This window comes from Myotis nattereri (assembly GCF_964212035.1).
Source record: "Myotis nattereri genome assembly, chromosome: 16".
NCBI classification, from domain to species: Eukaryota; Metazoa; Chordata; class Mammalia; order Chiroptera; family Vespertilionidae; genus Myotis; species Myotis nattereri.
The window spans coordinates 5,368,898-5,381,872 of NC_138091.1; the positions used below are offsets into that span (position 1 = coordinate 5,368,898).

Consider the following 12,975-nt stretch of genomic DNA (forward strand, 5'->3'; position numbering starts at 1 on the left):
TATATAATAAAATGTTCCAACATTAGAAATATCTACATTAACTGAATAAATCAATATTTTCCAACTAATACCGAATGTTTCAAAATTATGCATGAATAGTTATTTAAAGCACAAGATATTTTACCACAATTACATACAGTACATGACAAACCAGTAAACGTTTAGTGTAATAGAATATGAAAGACTCATTGATATGGTTTCAGATTCTACACAGCAATTAACCTTTTTTTTTTAAATATATTTTATTGATTTTTTACAGAGAGGAAGGGAGAGAGACAGAGAGTTAGGAACATCGATGAGAGAGAAACATCGATCAGCTGCCTCCTGCACATCTCCCACTGGGGAGGTGCCCGCAACCCAGGTACATGCCCTTGACCGGACTGGAACCTGGGACCTTTCAGTCCACAAGCTGACGCTCCATCCACTGGGCCAAACCGCTTTCGGCCACAGCAACTAACCTTTAAAAAATTACCACTTTTTTGGTTTAGGTTGGTATTGAAGAATAGCCACAATTATCTTTAAAAGCTATTAAAATACCCTTCCCTTTTCCAAGTACATATCTGTGTGAGGTTGGCTTTTCTTCATAAACTTCAATCAAAACAACATACCACAAGACCGATGTAAAAGCAGATATGAGTATCAAGCTATCTTCTAAGCCAGATATTAAAGAGGTTTGCAAAAATGTAAAATAATGTCACTCTTCTTAACAAATTTTGTTTAATTTTAGAAAATGGTTATCATAAACATGTTATATATATATTAACATTAAATGTATTTATATTATTCCTAAATGAATAAATATCTTTAAAGTTTCCCCATTTTAATATCGAATGTGGTAAATATCAACATATATAACCCACATAAACAAAAGCTCCTTAGAGCTCTAAATTTTTAAGAGTGTAAATGAGTCTTGAGACCAACATGTTTGATGACCACTGGTCCGGAGAATTAGGTCAATCTTTAGTGTCCTATACAGGTTGTTCACACCCAGGTCCATGTATACACACTCCTTCTAGAGAACCTGCCCCTAGTTAAGGTGTGGTTTTGACACCATGTTTGTACCAAGTGAACTACCCTATTGGACCAGGGATATACCAATCAGATCCCTCTTCAGAAATTTGGAATTGAGAACATGAGCTACAGGTACCTGAGTTGCAAAGTGGCCACAGCAAGAGTCAAGATGAGCCACATATTTTGTGCCACCGAAGTTAACAGAGGAAGTAGAGAACACCAACCTAGACAAAGACTAGAGTAGACATGCATAGAGAAGTAGAGCCAAGAGAATTTGCAAGTCCCTAAGACACAGCAGCAGTTGCCTTGGCTCCTGACTCTCAGCTCCAGGGTCCGTCCCCACAGGAGACCACTGTACTTCTTTTCTTGTCCTTGGATACCTGTTAAACTGAACTAAAGGGTGTCCCAAAATTCACGCAAGAAGTAATTTCGATAGAAAACACAGGTTTATAATTAAAAATTGTAAATTTTTTATTGATTCATAAAGTATACAATATAGGGTTATGTATGGAATAGCATATCGGGTAAATGGCCTCCACGGCTTTGCTGGCACATACACAAATGGATTATGGAACAACAACAAGTGGATGCTGATTTTTCGAACAAAATCATCTTCAGCGATGAGGCTCATTTTCATCTTGATGGCTTGGTTAATCGACAAAATTGTCCCATTTGGGGTTCAGAAAATCCACGAGTGATTGTTGAGAAACAAATGCATCCACAATGTGTCACTGTTTGGTGCGGATTTTGGGCTGGAGGCATCATCGGACCATTCTTCTTCGAAAATGTGGCTGCTCAGGCAATAACAGTTAATGGTGCTCGCTATCGCGACATGATAATCCAGTTTTTTGTGCCTAAATTGCAAGATATGGATGTGGACATGTGGTTTCAACAAGACGGTGCCACTTGCCAGACAGCCTGAGAAGCAATTCAATTACTGCATGATTCATTTCCTGGTCATGTAATTTCCCGTTTTGGTGATCAGAATTGGCCACCCAGATCATGCGATTTAATGCCGCTGGACTTTTTTCTTTGGGGTTTTTTGAAGTCTAAGGTTTATGCCAACAAGCCCACGACCACCCACGCCTTGAAAGAGGAAATTGAGCGCTGTAGCAACAAAATTCAGCCAAATTTATGCAAAACGGTCATGGAAAAATTCAACAAAAGAGTGCGTATGTGCCAGAAAAGCCATGGAGGTCATTTACTCGATATGCTATTCCATACATAACCTATACTGTATACTTTATGAATCAATAAAAAATTTACAATTTTTAATTATAAACCTGTGTTTTCTATCAAAATTACTTCTTGCGTGAATTTTGGGACACCCTTTACATGGTCTTACAGTAAGTCCTTCTTTACTAAATATAAGTGAGTAGGTTTTTATTTCTCATAATTCTAAGATCTCAAGTTAAGTCTCAAAATAACTATATAGACCTTGGAAACAACCCAAGTATCATTTCCATCAACTGATGATTAATAAATAAAATCAGGTATACCCATACAAGGGAATATTATTCTGCCATAAAAACGAATGGCCCTGGCCGACATAGGTCAGTGGTTAGAGTATTAGCCCACACACAGAATAGTCATGAGTTCAATTCCTGGTCAAGGGCTCGTACCTGGGTTGCAAGTTCATCCCTGCCCTGGTCTCTGGCAAATTTGGGAGGCAACCAGTCAATGTATCTCTCTCACATCAATGACTCTTTCTGTCTCTGTCTTTCTCTTCCCCCTACCTTCCACTCTCTAAAAAAAAAAAAAAAAGAATGAAGTATTGACACCTGCAATAACTTGGATGAATCCTGAAAACATTATGTTAAGTAAAAATAGCCAAGCATAAAAGTATACATTTTGTATGTTTCCTTTCATATGAAAGTCCAAAATAGTCAAAATAGTGATAGAAAGTGGATTAGTGGCTGCTTAGGGATGGTGGGATGTGGATGAAGGAATACAAGATGAAAGCTCAAGTCTCTAGGATTTCTATTGTGTTTTTTTTTCACTGTGGTGAAATACACTTAACATATAATTACCATTTTAGTCATTTTGTTTTATTTTTTGTTAATCCTCACCCAAAGATATTTTTCCATTGATTTTTAGAGAGAGTGGAAGAGAGAAGGAAAGACAGAAACTTTGATGTGAGAGAAACACATCGATTGGTTGCCTCCTGCACGAGCCCCGACCAGGGCCCGGGCCGGGGAGGAGCCTGCAACCCTTGGCCGGAATCAAACCTTTGGTCCATGGGCTGATGCTCTAACCACTGAGCAAAACCGGCTAGGGCCATTTTTAAGTGTACATTTCTGTAGCTCTATGTACATTCATATTACTGTGCAACTATCATTACCATCTATTTCCAGAACTTTTTATCTTCCCCAACTGAAACTCTAATCCGATTAAACACTAACTCCCAATTCCTCCTCCCTCTGGTAACCACCATTCTACTCTCTGCCTCTATGAATTTGTCTATAATAATAAAAGGGTAATATGCTAATTAGGGCAGACCTCTTCCAGACGTCCATCCAGACAAAGCCACAGTGGCTGCGAGGCCCGGGGCTCAGGCCTCCCAGTCGCCACAGCTGGCAGTGGCAGCAGCAGCGGGATAATGGGAGCAGCGCCTTCCCCTGATCAGCCCGGTCACCTCCCGCAGAGGTTGTTAGTAGGACATCCCCTAAGGGCTCCCAGGCTGTGAGAGGGGGCGACCGGGCTGAGGGACAACCCCCCTCAGTGCACGAATTTTCATGCACCAGGCCTCTACTTCCTCATATAAGTGGAATCATAAAGTATTTGTTATTTTGTGACTGGATTATTTCACTTAGCATATCTTCAAGCTGTATCCATATAATAGCATTATATCAAAATTATTCCGCTTTTTAAGGCTAAATAATATTCTCTGTATTGGGATTCCTTTTTGAGGTGGTGAAAATGTTCTAAAATTGACTGTAGCAATGCTTTTACACACCTCTGAATATACTAAAAACTGTTGCATTGTAAAAAAAAAAATGGATGAATTGTATGGTATACAAATTATATATCAATAAAGCTGTGTTTTAAAAATTATCAAGCCCAAACAAACAAAACTATATAAAGCAACCACAGAATTTTAAAATTATTGTGCTGCAGTCCAAGTTAATATATAACATCTTTCAGGGGTTTTAATGTCCCCCGTGTTCATATCTTAAAAACTCTGAAATAATGTGCCATTGATTGCATCCTACAATCAATGGCACATTATGATTTAATTAGCACTTTTTCCTTAATCTTAGAGGCAAATAACATTACCCTATAAGCAAAGAAATCTTTTGGCCGAAATACAGTCTGAGAGTTATTGCATTCAGTAAATCTTTGGTTTTTGTCCTAAATCTTCCCCAGGAAAGCTCTCAGAACAGAAATTACCATTTGCTTTTCTTCCCTTTGTTCCTTGACCCTTAGGATAAGGCAAGATAATTAAGGACACTAATATTCTCAAAGTGACTTCCAATTGGAGGTCCTTAAAAGACCAGGTAACATTTGCAGTGCTTTGAAAAAAGCCTAACAGAAATATATATAAACACTGAGGACAGAGAAAGATATCCTAAGCACAAACCAAAGGCACAAATAAGGTTGGTTGATATCTTTAACTAACAAAAAGTATTCTTTTATTTTTCTGTGCAGCAAAGACAACTTTAAATGGCAAACCATAAAACAGAAAAAGTACAATAGCAAAATTTTGATATACCAAATATGCATATACGTGTATATATATTTCTTACAAAGCAATAAAAAAGATGACACTTCAGACATGACAAGAATATGGGATTAACTAAGGGAATAAAATTAATGAAATCATAGAAAAATAAAATAAAATCATTCCCCAAATTTGCAAAATATTAAAAAACTAGAGGCCCGGTGCACTGGGCGGCGGGGGGGAGGGAGGGGGAATCCACTCAGCCTGGCCTGTGCCCTCTCACAGTCTGGGACCCCTAGGGGGATTGAGCCTAAGCCATCAGTCAGACATCCCTCTCACAGTCTGGGGCTCTCACAGTCCGGGACCCCTTGCTCCTTACCACCCACCTACAGCAGAGGCAGGAGAGACTCCCACCACCACCGCTGCACTCGCCAGCCATGAGCCCAGCTTCTGGCTGAGCAGCGTTCCCCCTGTGGGTGCACAATGACCACCAAGGGGCAGCTCCTGTGTTGATCATCTGCCCCCTGGTGGTCAGTGGGGCCATTCGCAGGTCGTTCCACCAGTCATTCTGCAATTCGGTCGATTTGCATATTAGGGTTTTATTATATAGGATAATGCCTAGTGCTAGGGAGAGTTTGGGGGAAAAGGCACTCTTTTACACTGGTATGTCAAATGAATACAAATTGCATTCTACAGAAGAATGGCAATATATACCACGAGCCTTGAAAATATGCATATTCTCTAGCACAGCAGTTCCCCTTCTAGGAATTCATTTGATTACTCAATACAGAGATACCCAAAGATGAATGCCTGAGACTGTTTCTCAAGGAACTGTCCAAAATACCCAATATGAGCTGAGAAAAGTGTTTTATAAAAAGTTTAGCTAATGGGAACTTTTATTTGGGGGACTGCCACAAAAGTCTGTATAAATTAGAACATTTCTGTTTTATAAATGTATAATTTGTATGTACCATTAGTATTCAATTTTCCATGTGTCTCATATCTTCACAAGATTTTAAGACCAAAGATAGAAATGTCATATATTCAACAAATACTTAGCGAAGAGTACACACTACTATGTACCAACACACTGTCCTAAACATTGGCATAGAATGGAGACCAAGATATGTCATCTTATTGTGAGGTGACATAGAAAATAAATAATCATGAAATAATATCATGAAGTGCTATAACTAAAACAGAACAAGATAAGAGACATTTTCGATGGGGTGATCATAAAAAGCCAATCTCAGCTAGGATGACTCGATTTCCTGAAACAAACCCAATTTACAGCTGTTGTCCCAGTGCAATTATTAATTATGTTCCATTTCCTTCTCAAGACTGTCTCAGTTCTATTATTATTTTAGAGCCAAAGTATGAAAGAGAAGAAGACAGAGTTGGCCTGAAAGAGATTAGAGCATTTCATGGAGGACTACAGAAATCCTAATGTAAAGCAAGGAGGCACGAGGAGAGTGAAGGAGTAGGGTGGCAGGGGGAAAGGCCTGAGAATGGGGCATGGGGTGGTATTGGGAGGGGTTTGCTGGTTTATATTTAGAAATTGAAATATCTCTCAGTATTCTGAATATTAATCCTTTTCTACTTTTATGTTACAAATATAACAGATCCTCAACAACTCATTTCCATTCAACTCTGTTATATTATCACTAGAGGCCCGGTGCACAAAAATTTGTGCACTCGGGGGGGGGGGGGGTCTCAGCCCGGCCTGTGCCCTCTCGCAGTCTGGGACCCCTCGGGAGATAACGACCTGCTGGCTTAGGCCTGCTCCCGGGTGGCAGAGGGCAGGCCCAATCCCTAGGTGCACAGCCCCTGGTCGGGCTCAGAGCAGGGCCGATTGGGGAGTTGGGGCGCCGCCCCCTGTCATGCACAGAACAGGGCGATCGGGAGGTTGTGATGCCACCCTCAGTCACGCTCAGGGTAGGGCCGATTGGGGGGTTGGGGCACCACCCCCTGTCACACTCAAGGCAGGGTCGATGGGGAGGTTGCGGTGCCACCCCCTGTCACGCACAGAGCAGGGCCAATCAGGGGGTTGGGGAACTTCCCCCTGTCACTCACAGAGCAGGGCCCATCAGGGGGATTGGGGTGCCACACCCTGTCACACACAGAACCACAGGGCGACCAGGGGGTTGGGGAGCTCCCCCCTATCAGGCACAGAGCACGGCTGATCAGGGGGTTGGGGCGCCTTCCACTGTCACAAACAGAGCAGGATGGATAGGGAGGTTGTGGCCCCGCCCCCTGTCACACACAGAGCCGCAGGGCGATCAGGGGTTTTGGGCACTGCCCCCTGTCACGCTGATCCCGGTGCTGGGAGACATATTACCCTTTTACTATATAGGATAGAGGCCTGGTGCACGGGTGGGGGCCGGCTGGTTTGCCCTGAAGGGTGTCCTGGATCAGAGTGGGGGTCCCCATGGGGTGCCTGGCCAGCCTGGGTGAGGGCATGATGGCTGTTTGCAGCTGGTCACACATCCTTCAGGGTGGGGGTCCCCACTGGGGTGCCTGGCCAGCCTGGGTGAGGGGATGATGGCTGTTTGCAGCTGGTCACACACCCTTCAGGGTGGGGGTCCCCACTGGGGTGCCTGGCCAGTCTGGGTGAGGGGCTGAGGGCTGTTTTCAGGCGGGAGTGACTGAAGCTCTCAACCGCTCCTTTTTTCCTTTTTTTGTTTTTTATTCTGGGCCAGCTTTAGCTTTGAGGCTTGGCTCCAGCTCTTAGGCCTCCGCTGCTGAAAGCAGGTTTCTGGCCTTTGCTTACAATGTTGCGATCCTGCTGGCTGAAGCCCGGCGGACTAAAGCAGGTTTCTGGGGGGTTTTTTTAGCTTCTATATTTGTTACATAGTTGCTTAGAGGTGCAGCTCAGAGGCCTGCAGTGGCAGGCGGGGAACTCTGGAGTCCTCCGTCACTGAAGCAAGCAAACCTCATGTTCGCTTTAAGCTGCCTGGCTGCTGGCCGCCATCTTGGCTGGCAGTTAATTTGCATATTGCCCTGATTAGCCAATGGGAAGGGTAGCGGTCGTACGCTAATTACCATGTTTCTCTTTTATTAGATAGGATGTTGATGAGACGCCATAGGAACATAGATCTTGCTTATTTCAATTAGGGTATGGTAAAATTTGTTTCAGTTACATATTGTTTAGCCTAAAGTCACAGAACCTATCTAGGAAGTTAAGTGAGAACTTACTCTATTCTCTTCCAGAATTCATAACTTTCTGAAGACCGTCTCTACCCCAAATTTTAAAAATATTATTCTACATTCTCCTCTTAAACATCTAAAGTTTTATTTTTTTAATATTTAGTTCCTTAATCACCTAAATTTTTCTCTAAAAACGGGTTAGGTAGAGGACTACCTATATTTTCTTTAATTGATAGTTATTAAAAATGTCTGCCTTTCCACACTGTTCTGAAATGCCATCCTTGTTACAACCCAACAATTTTCATATATACCCTACAAAAACTCACACACTTACTAGTACATAAAAAAGGATATTTATTGCAGCAATGCAAAAGGAAATTTGAAGATAACCTAAATTCCACAATGAAGTATATTCATATGATAAAATACTATACAGAAGTTACAATGAAAAACTAGAGCCCTAGCCAGTTTGGCTCAGTGGATAGAGCACCGGCCTGCGACCCTAACGGTCTTGGGTTCAATTCCAGTCAAGGGCACATACCTAAGTTGCAGGCTCCTCCCCAGTCTGGGCCCTGGTCAGGGCACGTGCAGAAGGCAACCAATTGATGTGTTTCTCTCACATCAATATTTCTCTCTGTCTTTCCCTCTCTCTTCCACTCTCTCTAAAAATAAATGGAAAAATATCCTTCGGTGATGATTAAAAAACACACACACAAAAAAAACTAGAGCTATATGTGTCAAAACATATAAACCTTAACAAAATACAAAGCTGAGTAAAAACAATTTATACAGTGATACTAATATGTTACAAACACAGACAACAATACTATATATTTTATACGTGCATATAATCAAAGCATAAACACAAAATATACATCTACTTTAGGATAATAGTCACAACTAAGAAAGGAAAATGATCTAGGAAGGGGATACAATCTTTAATAATTTATTTCTTGAAACAAAAACAAATATGATAAAATATTTTTTTCTTAAACGCAGATGGTAGGTACACAGGCAATTGTTCATAAAGAAAAATATGAACAATTATAAAGTATATTTATAATATGTCCATGATTCCTATGCCAATACCACACGTTTTAAGTTACTGTAACACTATAAGGCTTTTAGATCTGGAAAAGTTTCCCCTCACTATGCTTAGTTGTTGCTGCTCCTTTCAAAGCCTTCAGAACGCTATTCTAGCACTTTTCTTCTTTCATGTGAATATCAGAGTCAGCTTGTCAGGCCCCATAAAAAACTCTGGATGAGACCATATTAATATTGAATTCATACACTGACTAAAGGGAGAACAGAAGCTAACTTTATACTGTTGAGCATTCTCATCCTAAAACATGATTATATATGTTTATGTTTCAGGATGAGAAATAATGTTTGTGTGTGTGTAATTAAGATGGGAATATTTTATGCATATTCTACACATTTTCCCATTATATATGATTAATATCCTATATAATAAAAACCTAATATGCTAAGTGTCCCGTCATCCAGTCGGACGTTCAACCAATCACGTGTAATATGCTAATGATATGCTAAGGCCGCCCAACTGCTCGCTATGATGTGCACTGACCCCCAGGGAGCAGATGCTCCAACCGGTAGGTGCAGCTTGCTGCTAAGGCCTAGCCAATCAGGACTGAGCGAGATGGGATGGAGACGCCCTCGAGCACTCCCGCAGTCCCTCCCCAGCTGGACAACCTCCCGCGTCCCTCCCTGACACTGATCTTGAGGTCCCTTGGCCTGGCCTGTGGCCTCTCAAAATCCAGGACCCCTCAGGGGATGTCAGAGAGCCAGTTTCCACCCGATCCCGCAGGCTAGGCCGAGGGATCCTACTGGTGCATGAATTCATGCACCGGGGCGTGTGTGTGTGTGTGTGTGTGTGTGTGTGTGTGTGTGTGTATAGATCCTATCTAATAAAAGAGAAACATGGTAATTAGCATATGACCGCTACCCTTCCCATTAGCGATTCAGGGCGATATGCAAATTAACTGCCAGCCAAGATGGTGGCCGGCAGCCAGGCAGCTGGAAGCGAACATGAGGCTTGCTTGCTTCAGTGACTGAGGACTCCAACGTTCCCCGCCTGCCTTGCCAGCCTCTGAGCTTGAAGTTTGAAACATTGTAACAAATATAGAAGCTAAACAAAACCCCAGAAACCTTCTTTCAGCCGGCCGGGATCTCAGAGATGGAGTTGATACAGTGTATCGATTATAGAACCCAAACAAACCAGATACATGCTTTCAGCAGCAGAGGCCTCAGAGCTGGAGCCAGAGCTAAAGCTGGCCCAGAATAAAAAAAGAAAAAGAAAAAAAGGAGCAGTTGGGAGCTTCAGTCACCCGCCAGCCTGAAAACAGCACTCAGCCCCTCACCCAGGCTGGCCAGGCACCCCAGTGAGGACCCCCACCCTGATCCAGGACACCCTTCAGGGCAAACCAGCCGGCCCCCACCCGTGCACCAGGCCTCTATCCTATATAGTAAAAGGGTAATATGTCTCCCAGCACCGGGATCAGCGTGACAGGGGGCAGCGCCCAAAACCCCTGATCGCCCTACGGCTCTGTGTGTGACAGGGGTCGGGACCACAACCTCCCTATCCGCCCTGCTCTGTTCGTGACAGGGGAAGGCGCCCCAACCCCCTGATCAGCCCTGCTCTGTGCCTGATAGGGGGGAGCTCCCCAACCCCTGATCGCCCTGCGGCTCTGTGTGTGACAGGGTGCGGCGCCCCAAACCCCCCCCCCACGGGCCCTGCTCTGTGTGTGACGGGGTAGAGCCATAACCTCCCCATCAGCCCTGCCCTGAGTGTGACAGTGGCGGCGTCCCAACCCCCTAATCGGCCCTGCTCTGTGGGTGATAGAGGGCGGCGCCCCAACCCCCTGATCCGCCCTGCTCTGTGTGTGACAGGGGGCAGTGCCCCAACTCCCCTATCGGCCCTACTCTGTGAGTGACAGGGGGAGCTCCTCAACCCCTGATGGGCCCTGCTCTGTGCATGACAGGGGGGAGCTCCCCTATCCCCTGATGGGCCCTGCTCTGTGCGTGACAGGGGTGAGCTCCCCAAACCCCTGATGGGCCCTGCTCTGTACATGACAGGGGGAGCTCCCCAACCCCCTGATCGACCCTGCTCTGTGCGTGACAGGGTACAGGGCCCCAACCCCCCTGATGGGCCCTGCACTGTGCGTGACAGGGTTGGCACCGCAACCTCCCCATCGACCCTGCCTTGAGTGTGACGGGGGTGGTGTCCTAACCCCCCAATCGGCCCTACCCTGAGCGTGACTAGGGGTGGCATCGCAACCTCCCAATCCGCTCTGCTCTGTGCATGACAGGAGGCAGCGCCCCAACTCCCCAATCAGCCTTACTCTGAGCCCGACCAGGCACTGCACCTAGGGATTGGGCCTGTCCTCTGCTACCCGGAAGCAGGCCTAAGCCAGCAGGGCATTATCTCCCGAGGGTTCCCCGACTGCGAGAAGGCACAAGCTAGGCTGAGGGACGCCCCCTTCCCCCCGAGTGCACAAATTTTTGTGCACCGGACCTCTAGTATGTGTGTGTGTGTGTGTGTATATATATATCTCCTATATAACAAAAGTCTAGGTACATCACGTGCGATGTCACCATAAGATGTCCACCCTCATGTCATCACAAGATGGCCACCACAAGATAACCAGCAGGAGTGGGCAGTTGTGGTCAGTCGGGCCAGCAGGGGAGGGCAGTTGGGGGTGACCAGGCCTGCAGGGGAGCAGTTAGTTGTCAATCAGGCCAGCAGGGGAGCAGTTAGGGGTGATCAGGCTGGCAGGCAGAAGCGGTTAGGGGCAATCAGGCAGGCAGGCAAGCCGTTAGGAGCCAGCAGTCCCAGTTTGTGAGAGGGATGTCCGACTGCCGGTTTAGGCCCAATACCTCTAAACCGGCAGTCAGAGATCCCCCCAGGAGTCCGAGCCTGGAGAGATTGCAGGCCAGGCTGAGGGACACCAACCCATGCACAAATTTCGTGCACCGGGCCTCTAGTAATATACAATGGAAAAATGTGTAGGATATATATATAATTCTCATCTTAATTATATTTAAAAATATGTAAAATTCCCATAAGAAATATTACACACACACACACACACACACAGGTGTGTACGTATATACTCATGACAGGAATTATTTATATACCAGGTTTACAGTTATGAGTACACGAAACAGTTTATTCTTGTATTATTATTTATTACCAGAGGACCAGTGCATGACATTCATGCACTTGGGGGGAGGGGTCCCTCAGCCCGGCCTGCGCCCTTTTGCTGTCCAGGAGCCCGCAGGGGATGTCTGACTGACGACTTAGGCCCACTCCTCGTGGGGAGTCGGATATACTTAGCGCTGCTGCGGATGCAGGAGAGGCTCTGCCATTGCTTGCCAGCCATCAGCCCAGCTTCTGGCTGAGCAGCATTCCCCGTGGGAGTTCACTGACCACCAGGCAGCAGTTCCTGCGCTGAGTGTCTGCTCCCTGGTGGTCACTGCATATCATAGCGACCGGTCATTCCACCGTTCGATCTATTTGCATATTACCCTTTTATTATATAGGATTGTATTATTTTTCATAAGAACAAATATAAACTTACTTCTACCATCACCTTGTATAACTAAAATAAAAATCATAAATAAATATATTCATATAAAGCAGCAAGAGAAAGAAAGGCAGTTACATACAAGGGAGTACCCATACGACTGTCAGCTGATTTCTCAACAGAAACTATGCAGGCCAGAAGGGAGTGGCAAGAAATATTCAAAGTGATGAATGCCAAGAACCTACAACCAAGATTATTTTATCCAGCAAAGCTATCATTCAGAATTGAAGGTCAGATAAAGAGCTTCAAAGATAAGTAAAAGCTAAAGGAGTTCATCACCACCAAACAGCAGGAGGAGGAGGGGGGGGGGGGAGGAGGAGGAAGAAGAGGAGGAGGAGGAGGAGGAGGAGGAAGAAGAAGAAGAAGGAGGAGGAGGAGGAGGAGGAGGAGGAGGAGGAGGAGGAGGAGGAGAAGAAGAAGAAAGGAAGAAGGAAGATGGAAGAAGAAGAAGGAGGAGGAGGTAAAGATACAAATTATGAACAACAAATACACATCTACCAACAAGTGAATCTAAAAATCAAGGGAATACATAATCTGATGAACAGAATGAAC

General features: G+C 44.7%; 1 protein-coding gene across 5 annotated transcripts in view; it reads right to left on the reverse strand.

Annotated features, from left to right (window-relative positions):
- NCOR1 (nuclear receptor corepressor 1) overlaps positions 1 to 12,975 on the reverse strand; it is a 236,298-nt gene that overhangs the window by 202,860 nt on the left and 20,463 nt on the right. The gene's annotated exons all lie outside the window — the stretch shown is intronic.